The sequence below is a fragment of the Dipodomys spectabilis genome, unplaced genomic scaffold (assembly GCF_019054845.1).
Source record: "Dipodomys spectabilis isolate Male_0828 unplaced genomic scaffold, ASM1905484v1 ptg000059l, whole genome shotgun sequence".
Taxonomy (NCBI): Eukaryota; Metazoa; Chordata; class Mammalia; order Rodentia; family Heteromyidae; genus Dipodomys; species Dipodomys spectabilis.
This window is the reverse complement of record NW_024870736.1, coordinates 4538613-4552995: the sequence shown is the minus strand read 5'-3', so window position 1 is coordinate 4552995 and position 14383 is coordinate 4538613. Positions and strand designations below refer to the sequence as shown.

Below are 14383 nucleotides of genomic sequence, written 5' to 3'. Positions count from 1 at the left end.
CTACAAATGACAACTGGCAGAGTAGGTTTCCTGCAGCAATATGGCTAGACACACACACACATTCACACAAAGGAATCATTTACACGAAGTACTGACCTCCCAGACTTTTAGCTTGGGTGCTGGTAGCTCATGCCTATAATCCTATCTACACAGAAGTCTAAGATCTGAGATCCAAGGATCTTGATTTGAAACTAAGATGAATCCAAGACACTTCTATGTCCAATTAATCAACAAAAAGCTGGAACTGGAAGTTTGGCTCAGGTCATAGAGCACCATCAAAAAAATTAAGTGAGAGTTCCAGGTCCTCATTTCAAGCCCCAATATCAGCATTAAAAAATTACCTCTAGGCTGGGCACTGGTAGCTCACATCTGTAATCCCAGCTACTCAGGCTGAGATCTGAGGATCAGGGTTCAAAGCCAGCCAGGGCAGGAAAGTGCATGAGATTCTTATCACCAATTAACCACCAGAAAACTAAAAGTAGAGCTAAGAGCTGTGGTTCAAAGTGAGAGAGCACAGCCTTGAGCAAAAATCTCAGGGAGAGCACCCAAGCCGGTCCTGAGTTCAAGACCCACGATTGACCAAAAAAGAAAAAAAACAAACTCTGAATAGCTGAATCTATGCATATATACCTATACCCTTATCTATTTACAAATATCTACAGCTAACTATCTAGAAATATCTAGATAGATCTATACATCTGGATATAGAAGATCTGGATAAATATCTATATTTTGATAATGGTATCTAGACAGACAGATGAAGAGAGAGACCTATAAAAACTATTTTTACATTTTTTATGGTACTGGGATTTGAACTCAGAGCCATGTACTTGCTAAGCAGGCCTACTAGCACTTGAGCCATACCATCTACCCAAAAATAAAAAAAAATTATATTAGTATATATTAATTGTACAAAGTCGTTTCATTTTAATATTTCTGTGTGCATACAATTTACTTTGATCGAATTCAAAGTATCACTGAGTTTGATTATTCTTGATATTCAGCATTACTCTTTGATATTTCCCAATACTAATCTTTAATCTGGTGAATAGCTGGCAGAGTTTTTTCTCCATTCTATAGATTTAAGTTTTATTCTGAGATAGTTTGTTTTGCTGTGTAGAAGCTTTTTAATTTGATGTGATTCTTGTTCTTATTTCCTGAGAAATTTGGATTCTATTCAGAGAAGTATTACCTATACCTATATCTTAAAGGGCGGGTCCTGTTTTTCTCTGGCAGCTTGAAAGCTTTTAGGCCTTATATTAAAACCTTTTATCCATTTTAGATTAATTTTAAAACAGGGTAAGATATAAAGGTCTAGCTTCAACCTTCTATATGTGAATATCCAGTCTTATCAGCAGGATTTTTTGAAGAGACTTTTTCTCCAACAAAGGGTTATAGCACCTTTGTCAAAAATGAACCAACGTTGGGCACTGGTGGCTCAAGCCTGTAATCCTAACTACTCAGGAGGCTGAAATCTGAGGATCACAGTTGGAAGCCAGCCCAGGCAGAAAAGTTGGGAGACTCTTATCTCCAATAAACTACACAGAAAAAGCCAGAAGTGGTACTGTGGTTAAGTGGTAGCATGGTAACCTTGAGCACAAAGAGGCTCAGGGACAGCGCCCATATCCTAAGTTCAAGACCCAGGACTGGGGGGGGAAAAAAAAAAAAAGTTAACCGACTATAGCTGTATGGGCTTATTTCTGGGTCTTCTATTCTATTCCATTGATCTATATATGTTTTGGTACTGGTACTAGAATTGCTTTTGTTACTATGGTATAATCTGAACTCAGGTTACTGTGATACCACCAACATTGCCCTTTTTGTTCAAGACTGCTTTGTCTATTCAGGATTTTTTGTACTTTCGAATTTATGTTTAGAATTTTTTTTATATTTCTGTGTGTAGGGGGGAAGACTGGACTTTTGATAGTGACTATGCTTCTACTAACATAGTCATTTTTACAATATTAATCCTGCCAATCCATTAACATAGGAGGTCCTTTAACCTTCTACTGTCTTCAATTGTTCTTACAACATTTTGTAGTACTCCTTACACAGGTCTTTCACCTCCTAGGTTAGAGTTATTCTTTGGTTATTAATTGTTTTTGAGGCTATTGTACGTAAGTTTATTTTCCTGATTTCGTTCCCAGCCTGTTCACTATTGGTATATACATAAACTACTGGTTTGTTTTATGTTAGTATTTTATGTCAGTATGATTTTTTGTTAGTAAAATACTGTTACTTTGCCAAAAGTATTTATCATATCTAAGAGAAATGTGCATCTTTAAAAGGTTCATAAATAAGAGACCTGCTAATTTAAAAAGCTAACAGGAAGTAATCTCCAAAATGAAAAAATATAAACAGCTTAACATATAAAATGTCACACACACACACACACACACACACACACACACAAATCAATTAAAAACTCTTACAAAAACAAAGAAAACGAGGCCCAAAGAAACATAGGTCCTATGGTTTCCTTTACTTGCAATAACTAGTATATGTCTGGGACAAGTAGAAAAGGTCAAAAGCTATGTACATATGACCAATAAGATGATGTTAAGCAAAATCAACCCCAAGATAGGGACACAGTGATTTTTTCTTTCTTGCTATTGTTTCTAACATGTTTATAAGATATTACTTTGTTGCTTTGTATGTCAGTCTCCCACGGTATAACCCCTGTTTTCACTGTATTTGATGTTGGTATAATTTGTGGAGGGGAAGGGAAAAAACGAATTGTTTAAATAGTGATACAGGTGGACCCATTGCAACAATGAGATGTACAAAACGTTATGTCGAAAAAAGAACTTTACAACTTTGGCGGGGGAAGTGGGGGTCCGGGTATGGGAAGGGATGGGAAAGGGAAACAAAGGAAGAGGCAACAATGCTTGATAAGAAATGTACTCATAAACTGGGTGGCTCAAGCCCGTAATCCTAGTTACTCAGGAGGCTGAGATCTGAGGATAGAGGTTCAAAGCCAGCCCTGGTAGGAAAGTCCTTGAGACTCTTATCTCTAGTAAACCACTAGAAAACTGAAAGTGGCGCTGTGGCTCAAGCGATAGAGCGCTCGCCTTGAGCTGAAGAGCACAGGGACAGCGCTCAAGCCCAGAGTTCAAGCCCCACAACCAACCAAAAAAAAAAAAAGAAATTTACTCATTACCTTGCCTATGTAATTGTAACCCCTCGGTATAGTATTTTCACAATAAAATAAAAAGTAAAAAAGATGTCAAGTGAAATCAACCCCAAGATAGGGACACAAGTGGTTTTTTCTTTCTTGCTATTGTTTCTAACAGCATTTATAATGTACCATGTAATTTTTTTTTGTTGCTTTGTATGTTCCTCCCCCACAGTACAACCCCTGTTTTCACTGTATTTGATGTTGGTGCCCTGCATCTTGTATATACACTTCTCTAATTTGCAGGGAAGGGAAAAAAACAAAATGCTTTAAATAGGGATACAGGTTGACCCATTGTAACAATGAGATGTAAAAGACACTATGTTGAAAAACTAACTTTACAATTTAGGCAGGGAGGAAGAGGGAATGTAGTTGTGGAGGTGGGAGGGAAGGATGCTAGGGAAAAAACAAAGGAAGAGGCCACAATGCTTGATAGGAAATGTACTCATTACCTTGCTTACGTAACTATAACCCCTCTGTATAGTATTTTTCCAATAAAAAACTTTTTAAAAAAGAAAAAGAAATGTAGAACAGACAATTTACAACTGAAATGTTGAACCTGAGAAGAACAAGCTAAAACAGATTTTATTGTTGGCCTATTAACTTAACACAGACTATTTAAGAAATACATACACTGAATCTGTGAAGTGTTCCTATACTTTGCTGGCAACAATACAAACCATTCCAAGAGATTAAGTGGAAAGTTACAAGAACAATGTGTTCTAAAATGCTAAATTATCTTATTAGCAGGGGTAGCATTATCAGAGATTAAATAGCTGGTAGCTTGGCGTAGTGGGACTCTAGTTCCAGCTACTTGAGTGATTGAACAGGAGCATTGCTAGAGCTAAGCTGGGAACAGCCTGGTAATATAGTGAGACCCTGTCTCAAATAAACAACAGTCATAGCTAGTAAATAGCAGAGGAAATTGAAATAAAGCAAATAGATTGCTTGTTTCATTGGAAACACTGGCCACATGATGGCTCCCTGGGAAATTCAGCCCCTAACTCCATTCTTCATTTTTTGTTCTTGCTCTTCTTTTTTAGGGAGAGTGGGTGATGGGAAAGAGTTAAGGAAAGAATTGCAATTAATTACTATAAGAAAAGATGCTAACAACAAACAATATATCCTCTATATTTAAAAAGGCAAACAAAAAAAAAAAAACCCAGCTCAGTAGATATGGCTAGGTTATCATATTCTTTTTGCTTTCTTTTTTGGTACCATTACGGGAGCTTGAACTCAGATCCTCCTGTCTTCCCTTGGCTTTTTCCATTTACAGCTAGTGCTCTACCACCGAGCTCCAGTTCTATTTACAACCTTTGCTGGCTAATTGGAGATGAGTCTCTAAGATTTGTCATTCTCTTTTTTTTTTAATCTAGTAACCCAACACAACCTATTTAAGACAAAAGCCTATACTGAATCTGTGTAGTGTTCCTATACATTGATGGCAGCAATACAAACCATTCCAAGTGATTAAGTACAAAGTTACCAGAAGTTAACTCCTAGCATTCTCCTAGCCCTCTGTAGAAGAATGGCTGGGACTATGAAGATCTGAGAAGTCAAGAGCTATGATCTGACTATTCTTCAGGCTCCTCAAACACAGCAACAAGGACCTCAAAAGCCATGTAAAATTCTAGCTATGTGAAACCAACTATATGGTCTTCCAGAGGAACATCAGCTAAATTTGTTCTACTGCAAGATAGATGCCATCGCTTGATCCTTACTGTGTCTCACATACTAGCTTGATCCTTACTGTGTCTCACATACTAACTTTTCCTTTTTTTGAACCGATCACAGGACTGACTATAAGTCCACTAATTACATCTGAAAGAAGAATTAATCTATAGTAGGGAATCTTGACCCTTAATATAGAAATGTCACAGGAAGAATTAGATGAAGTCAAATTAACCATAGATCTTTCTGAGGGTCCCTTTGAAGTGACTAACAAGTCATGCTTAAAGATGATCTTTAATTGTATGGCATAAGAAGTACAGTGTTTGATATTCTTTTTTCTATAGAGAATTACCTAAAAACTAGAAATGTTGGCTTGAGGACATGTGTCCTTTATACAAAGGACAAATTAATTTAAATGTTTAAAGTAAAATAAATTTCCCCTTCATATATCTCCTTCATTCTTATATGAATTAAGCTAAGACTATTTCATTTAATTTTTAATTTGAAACAAAGTTCAAATAAAGATAGGAATATTTTTAGATGCAAAGATGAACTTGTCTTCAACAGAAATGCATTTTGAAATACTGTGGTTTGCAAAGTTACCAATCTGCTATAGCTCTACCTACTGGAGAGATCAACTGCCCTTAAGGATAATCTCAATCCAGTTACAGCAGAATAAAAGCAAAGTCCTTTCCCTGTTCTCTGTTCATTCTCAGGAGAATAAGCACAGGAAAAGTAAAGTTAGGATTGGAGGAATTCAGCTTACTCAATGTTAATCCTTATGGTATTCTCTATACAATTTTAAGCAATCACTTAGCACTGGCACTAGTAAAACTCAAGATTGACTGCTTCTGTGGCTAGCAGAAAATGTACCCATGTGGCATTTCTATCAAATATAAGCTTAGAGCACTTCACACTTTCTAGCTTATTTCATTTGTTATTATGAGACTATAATATTCATTTATCAGTACTTTTCATCATGAAGAGAATTTTTACTTCTTAGATGAACACTATAGGCTAATAACTAATATCATGCATGCATTTACTCTGTTATAACATATAAAAGATTGTATATATGATTCCACATTCAGAAAAATTTAGAAATAAATCTGTTGACACAGAAAGAACATTAGCAGTGTCTAGAAAAAAAGAGAATAGAAAGGATTGATGATGGATTTGGGATTTTGTTCAAGAATGATGAAAATATTCTGGAATATTGCATCTGGAATAATCAGTGTACCAACTCTGTACATATACTAACCATGTTTCAGGATTCTGTGAGCACCAGATTAATATCATAGTCCCACTGATACAGAACCCAAAAAATGAACACAAAAAAGAAATATAAGATAATATAATTTAAAATTTTAAGTATTCCATACTACTAAATTCTTAAAGTCTTCTAATTCTAAGCCAAATGAGGCTAAGGAAAATCATGGCTATTATTAAAAAGATACAAGGTAATAGGAGGAAGGTTTACCTTCTCACTGATATAAACTGACTTCATCAACTAAAAATCCAGGTTAGAGCTAGGGAAAAAAAGAAAATGAAAAAAGTGGAAGGAAGGAAAGAAGGAAGGAAGGAAGGAAGGAAGGGAGGGAGGGAGGGAGGGAGGGAGGGAGGGAGGGGAGGGGAGAGAAAGATAAAGTAGAAAGAAAAAGAAAGGGAGAGAGAGAAAGGGAGGTAGGGAGGGAAGGAGGGAGGGAGGGAAGAAAGGAAGGAAGGAGCAGCAGAGCAATAAGCTACATACAGTAGCCCCTCTGGAAAATGTCAGTGACCTAGACTAGACTGAAGTTTTCAGTCTGAACAAAGCATCAATAACACAATTGCACTGCAGCAAGACTACTAGGAAGGCAGGGAAGTGAAAAAGTTGAATAGTGCAAAATTCCAAATGATATTAAATGTCTATAGGTATCTATTCAAATAACAAAATGTTTGACCATTTCAACAAAAATGTTCAGGAATGATAAAGGAAGAAAATATTACTATACTATTTACAATAAAGAAGTAGAGAAAGAAATCTTTATGATGAAAAAGCAAATATTCACTGCTGACAAATACAGTAACTACAGTAAATAAGCATGCCAAATCAATGTAGATGGTTTTTTTCCCCCAAACGGTCAAAGAATCACCTGTCAACTTAACCTAGTTAACTTTATTAAAATTGTTAAACACGATGTCACCTAACTTCCAGATTCCTTCAAATGAGCACACTTGGATTATTTGCATCAATATTTTGTGTAATAGCTTTCCAATTTCTAAAATATACCAATTTGTCACTTATCTTATAATTTCTGCTGTATTAGCTCTATCTCAAAAGAAACTTCTTCAAGGCCACATATCTTGACATACTGAAAACAAAATAATCACAGCACTCAGCAGTGCATTAACATTTCTGAGCCTCAAGGGATTAAACAGGCAAATTCTATGTAAAGTGCCTGGGGGAAGAGGCTGGTGAGGTTCAGATGGAACCACAGCTGTGAGGGATTGAAGCTGCTAGCTGTGGAGTCAAGCTTAGGAGAAACTCTGGGCACAATTCCGGCATCCGAAATAAATTAAAGTAAACAGTATCGCTCTCTCTCATCCACCCTGTTAGCTGCCTCTCTGTTGAGCTGGAGACCACACACTCAGACCACACAGCGCCAGCTGAACTCACTCGCACGCAACATCTACAAGCTGTCACTGGGCAGCAGAGAGTAGAGAGAGAAAGAAGAATGAGTGGATGGGAGGGGAGGCAGGCTTGTCTCTTCAAGGGCAGCTAGGGAAAATGATGTGTGGTTTGGAGGAACGAGGGGGGGGGGGGAGCCCATAAAACTTTCAGAAAAAACAAGCTGGCCAGGGCCCATGTAGTCCTGACCTGGACTCCCCATACCAATTTAGTAGCTGATGAAGGATTAACAAAGCATCCATTTAACATCAATTAACCTCCTATCCATCATAGGTCAAAACAGGAAAATTGCCATTATAAAAGCATTTCACTAAAATGAAGACAAAAGGCCACATTTTCTTATAGCTTAAAATGTATGGTAAAATAACTGCATTTACTTTATAGATTATTTGTTTAAATCTACCTCTTTTCCTTTAATGAAGTGCATAGGGATGAATTTAATGTGTTTTTGCAACAGATTCACAATATTTTTAATTAGCTTTATTGATACAAAATTCATACACCCATACAATTTGCCCATTTAAAAGCTATATAATTCAATCAGTTTAGTTTTTAACTTTCACTACAGAAAATTTTAGAACATATTTGTCATCCCAGAAAGAAATCCCTTATCTGTTAGTAGGTACCATCAACTCCTTTTCTGAAATTTTAATTTTACAATTTTCTCATTATCACCTTGTAGCACAATGTTAATTTTCCAAAATACTTATTGGTAGTATAAAAAACAGTTAGGTGGGGGAGGGGGGCGGGGAGGATTGGGTGGGGGGGTGGGGGGAGGATGGGAAGGGATGGGAAGGAGAAACAAAGGAGGAGTCTACAATGCTTGATAAGAAATGTACTCATTATCTTGCCCATGTAATTGTAACCCCTCTGTACAGTATTTTCACAATAAAAAATAAATAAGTAAATAAATAAGTAAAAAGATTATATTTGAAAAAAAAAGTGTTATTTTTAAAGAATTTGACTACAACTAAAAAATTAGCTGGATACAATATTAGGGAAATTTTTAAAAATATAAACACAACCAATAGTTATAGAACCATAAAAGCAATTCTTTTTAAGTAAGAAGGAGTTTAGCTGATTCCAATAGCTGATGAAATTTGAACAAGAGACTCAGCTTTCCTACAGAGAGAAGATAAATTCTGATTGACTAGACTTAAAGAATATTCACTAACTAGGACAAGAAAAGCAGAAAAGCCTGATTTTAAAACGTATTTTCCTAACAGATTAGGTCATAAAAAAGGAATGTTTCCCAAAGAATTAACAAAAAAATTCTCCAAAACATCTTCCCTTGGCTACTCGCATTAACAGTCCTGTGGCATCAACAGGGAACACACCAAAAAGGCAAGTACAACCTGAACCCCAGTTCCATTCTACTTACAAATGGACTACATACAAATGCAGCCAATCTGCACAAATCCTGATCTAAGAAGCACAACAATTCACTTCACATTTAAAAAGCAGGGAGTAGCCCTACCCCGTCCAGTCATCTTGGATCCAGAGGACCCCAGAAAACTGATGGCAGAGCTGTCTAGTAAGCTTTAACAGAAAATTATTCTCAGATCCTCAGAAACAAACTGTAGAATTCATATCCTCCATTACATGAATTCAAGCTTCCCTAGAATAGATCTGTCCTCACTAGGCAGAGTTGGACCTACAGATTTCCCAGAGAGTTGAAAGGAATGATTTCCTTCTATCTCAGTAAACTGGACTCCATTCTTCCGGGTAGGGTCATATGTCACAAATTTTACAGGGTGGGACAAATATCAAGAGACAAGTCCAGTTTTCTAAATTCATTGTCTTCAGCTCCAAAAACAACAACAAAAAAAAATCACAAAATTGACAAAACACAATCACAGACAAACCTGAAGGAATCCAAAGTCCAAACTGTATAGCATTAGGTCTTGATAAAAGTCCTATGAAGTCTCATGGTCTCAAAAGGTATATCTGCAGAAAGGATGAATAGATAAAAGCATCCTGCTTTCCTGAAGGCCTTCTCTTTAGACTTCTTTTCCTTCTGTACCTAATAATTGAAATATATTATCTGATTTTAAACAAAAATGAGCAGGTTGACATTTTTATCTTTTAGGGAAAAATCTAATAATTTAAACAATATAATATTAAGTAGCATTTAATTTTATTTATCTACTTTGTTTTTAGAGAAAAACACTATTCCCTACAACAAGGTTTGGAGGTACAGGCTTAAGGGGAAGACAATGTGCCTGGAGTTACCAGGAAGGAAATAAAATAGAATATAGAAAATGCCTACAGTTGGGCCCTCATGCACCACATAAATCATCTGCTACATAAATACATAAATACCAAGCTATTCTCAAAAAAATAAAATGTGGATTCCATCTAAACTAAAGACCTATTTAGAATTCTCCTTTATTCTTTGAGAACTAGAATACTGTCTTCTACCTCAGCATCTAAGCCTTTTCCCAGAAAACAATGATTTCACCACACTGTACAAAAGCTGAGATCTAAATGTAGCTGGTTTTAACCAATGCCACCAAATACTGCTCAAGTATTAAAATTGCAATAGGCCAGTGCAACTATATCTCCCTCAATGTAACACCACCAAATCAATCAAAAAACCTCACAGAATCAGAGACTCAGCTTCAACTAACAAAAAAAAATCCCAGAAGTGGAGGTATACCTCAAGTAGTAGCCTACCAGCCTTATGGGAAAAACACAAATGAGAGCACAAGGCCCTGAGTTCAAGTTCAGTACCTGCAAAAAAAGGAGGGGAAAAGGGAGGGAAGGATGGCAGAAAGGGAAGAGAGGGAAGGAAGGGGGAAAGAAGGAAATTGGCTAGAGCTAGGCATGATGACTCAAATTTAAAATCCTAGCTTCCTGAGACAAAGATGAGGGAAATACGGTTAATGCCATCCCAGTCATAAAAGGTCCAAAGACTCAATGGTTGGAACGTAGTGAGTCCTTGTTATTCCAGCCATAGGATAAACACATGGCTATGCAGAGAGGCACGTGCTTGTCATTACTAGTGACTCAGTGAAGCCTAAGTAGGAGGACAGAGCCCAGACTAGAACAAGCATAGAGATTCTATGCAAAAATAACTAAAAGACAAATAGGCAAGAAGTATGCCTTAAGTGGTAGAATCTCTGCAATTGTAAGCATGAGGTCCTGAGTTTAAAAAAAAAAAAAAAAAGTGGGACTGAGAAGGTAGCTCAGTGGTAGAGTGCTTGCCTTGCATGCGTAAGGCCCTGGGTTCGATTTCTCAGCACCACATAAGCAGAAAATGCTGGAAGTGGGGCTGAGGCTCAAGTGGTAAAACGCTAGGGCAGCTCCCAGGCCCAGAGTTTGGGCCCCATGACTGACAAAAAAAAAAAAAAAGCTTTATAAGATTATTTCTTTGTTGCTTTGTATGTCCCTCCCCCACAGTGTAACCCCCGCTTTCACTATATTTGATGTCAGTATAACATGTGGAGGAGATGGGGACAAACAAGTCGTTTAAGGATTCAGGTGGACCTGTTGCAACAATGAGAAGTACAAAATGTCATGTCAAAACCAGCTTTACAATGTCGGTGTGGGGGGGAGGGGGGGTATGATTGGGTGGGAGGGAGGGGGGAGGCTGGGAAGGGAGGTGAAGGGTAAACAAAGGAGGAGGCTGCAATGCTTGGTAAGAAATGTATGCATTATCCTGCCCATGTAATTGTAACCCCTCTGTACAGTATGTTCTCAAATAAAATAAAATTAAATTAAAAAAAAAAAAAAAAAAAGCTAGGAAATTTTAACAAGGGAGTGTGAGAAAGAGGACTCTAGGTTTTTGTTGCAGTTGTTTTGCAAGTTTGCTTTACTGTTGCTCTCCCTAAGAATATGTAAAAATATACAAAGGCCAACTGGAAATGTGAACAAGTAAGTCTCACAAGTCCAGAGCCCAGGTACAAGGACTAGTCTTCGTATAAACAGTCTCTTCCCTATATTGCAATTGGAGAAGGCAATGTTTTCTTGTCAGTGAGACCATGGGATTCTATTATTTCTGAAGCAGGTAGAAAAATCATCTGCTAAGAATAGACTATATAAATGCATAAGCAATTTGAAAGTGGTTTTTTTTTTTTTTTTTTTTTTTTTTAAACAGAGAGTACTAGGTGCCAGTGGTTCAGAACTGTAACCCTAACTACTCAACTACTCAAAGCCAGTCTGGGCTAGAAAGTCCCTGAGACTCTTGTCTCCTGTTAATGACTGGAAGTGGAGCTATAGTTCAAGTGAGAGAGCACTAGCCTTCAGCAAAAAAGAGGCTCAGGGACAGCATCTAGGCCCTGACAGGTGTACGCAAGCATGCACACATGCACATGCCCTCTTTTCCCCCCTTTCCCCACACCACTAAGAATATATTCTGCAAATCAGAAATAATAAAGGAAACTCTAGAAGATCCCTTGATGGATTATTCAATTGAGAGTGCTGACCATGGCTTTAAAGGAACGTATCTACTAATTTTTCTCACTGGTCCTAGCAATCCAGAACCCAAACACTAGAAAACTAGAGTTGAGACCATGTTGCAAGCAGAGTTACAATATTCAGGTGGCTGAGGCAAGAGGATGATATGTTTAGAATAGTCTGGGCTACCCAGGTAGACTCATTTGCTGGCTGAGATCATCTAAGGCTGGATTTGCCACACAGATGCTATAGAAAAACAAATGGAATGATTGAGCACACTGGCACAAGAATGACTGAAGATGAGGGAATCTCTTACAGAGGTAAAGGAACATATATGGTGGTGGTGAGTGAATGAAGCAGAAGCTGAGACTTAGCAAAGAGTGGGAAGCATAAGCTCTAGAGTGAGGAAGTGGGTAAGTTTCAAGGTTGCTGCTCTATCAACCCAGTATCTCTAACAATATATGCACCCTCGTCCAGAGCTCCAGCTCGCTCTCTACCTGACTTTCTCCCTTTATCCCTCCTCATAGTATCCTCTTACCTATTCTCTAACCCTTCCTTCATCTCTGTAAATTGTCCCTTTATTAAAGTCTCCTCATTTGAACCACCTGGCATAAATTCTGACTCCTGCTGAGACTCTGATTTACATAGATAAACTTACATCACTCACATAGGGCTTTCATAAAAATTAAGTAAAAGTCAAATAACCCTGGCTTTTTGTCTGTGTCTCAGTGAAATTACAATAGAATGAAAATTAAATACCAAGCCTTCTAAAACCTCTAAACTTAAAACTGGGGGGAAAAAAAACTGAATCCAAACTCAGCCAGTCTAGCAAAAGGTAGCAAAACTAGCAGAAGCAAAGCGGAAGCATAACACATGTCAGGCACTATTCCTTAGTGAATGAAGTCTCACTATAACAGGAACCAATAAGGTCTAAAGCCCAGGTACAGGGATCCATCTAAGGAAGGTAACTAAAACATCTTGCCAGACACCAGTAGCTCATGTCTACAATCCTACTACTCAGGAGGCTAAGATCTGAGGCTCAAGGTTTGAAGCCAGCCCATACAGAAAAGTCTGTGAGACTCTTTATGTCCAATTGACCAGCAAAAAGTCAGAACTGGAGGCATGGCTCAAGCAGTAGAGACCAGCCTTGAGCAAAAAAGCTGAGACAGCACCTAGGCTCTGAGTTCAAGCCCTAGTACTGATAATAAATACACATACATACATCCATACGTGCATGCAGAAACAAATAAATACATAAAGAAAATGTCTTCTCACATCAAGGTGTCCAGTGTTCTCTCCATTATTAGCACAAAAATTCCTGTGCATGGAAAATATTAAGTAAAATTCAAATCATGATAGAGACTGATTGGAATACATTGTATACATATGTGGAAATGTCACAATGAAACCCCCCTCACTGTATAACTAATGTACATTGATTTTAAAAAATGAACCAAGCTAAATGGCTCACCTAAGTCTTAAATGCTATCAATAGTATTAAGTTAAAGAATGTCCAGGAAACTTTTAGTTGGCCTATTAAAATTCTGCAAATTTCACACACAGAGATAGACAAAATGCCAGTTGTCAGTGGCTCATGCCTGCAATCCTAGCTACTTAGAAGACTAAGATTTCAGGATCCCAGTTTAGAGCCAAAGGGGTAGGAAAGTCCATAAGATTGGTATTTCCAATTAACTATCAAGAAGCCAAAAGTAGAGCTGTGTCTCAAATGGTAGGATACCAGCCTTAACTGAAAAAGCTAAGGCACAGTGCCCAGGCCCCGAGTTCAAGTTCATGTCCTACCTGACTCAAAAACCTGGGCTTTGGATTTTTTTAATGAGTCCAGAAGATGAAAATCACCCGAGCCAACACAGCGAAATTTTTGTCATGAAAGAAAAAGTAAATAAATCAAAGACGAATTAACACTAGAATATGTGAAAAAATAACTGAAAGACAATTTTGTAACCAATACTTCCTAAATATCTGGTTGCTTCTATATATCTCCTGTTTCACCCTCAAAAATTTAAGTTCTTTGCTAGAATGATGCTTTTGCAAAATGTTTGAGTACAAATTTCATTTACCCCAAGATTTACAAATAATGAACTCTCAAATATTTGAGGAATGAATGGAAATTCAATGTACCAGTGTAATAGGTAGTATTTTAGAAAGGTAATATTTCAAAATGATATCCAATATAGGAGATAAAATTCTTGCCAAGAAAAAGAGATTTTCTAAAATTTCCATGAGTTGGTCCTCTGCTTCCCTTTTAATAAGTTCCTACTTGATCAAACAGTAAATACCATTTAAGTACCAAGTGCACTTCTTTCTCTCAAAACCCTGTTAATCACCAACTTTTCTCACTCAAGTCATCCTTTGGAAGCTTTTGGCTTTCACTCCTTTGTCATTAGTTACAAAAGCTGGGGCCAGCATGTACTTTTATATAAATTAATTAATTAATTTTAAAAAATAATTAT

General features: G+C 37.2%; 1 protein-coding gene across 1 annotated transcript in view; it reads right to left on the bottom strand.

The window, feature by feature from the left end:
- Positions 1–14383, bottom strand: part of Exoc2 (exocyst complex component 2) — a 193583-nt gene that overhangs the window by 178307 nt on the left and 893 nt on the right. The gene's annotated exons all lie outside the window — the stretch shown is intronic.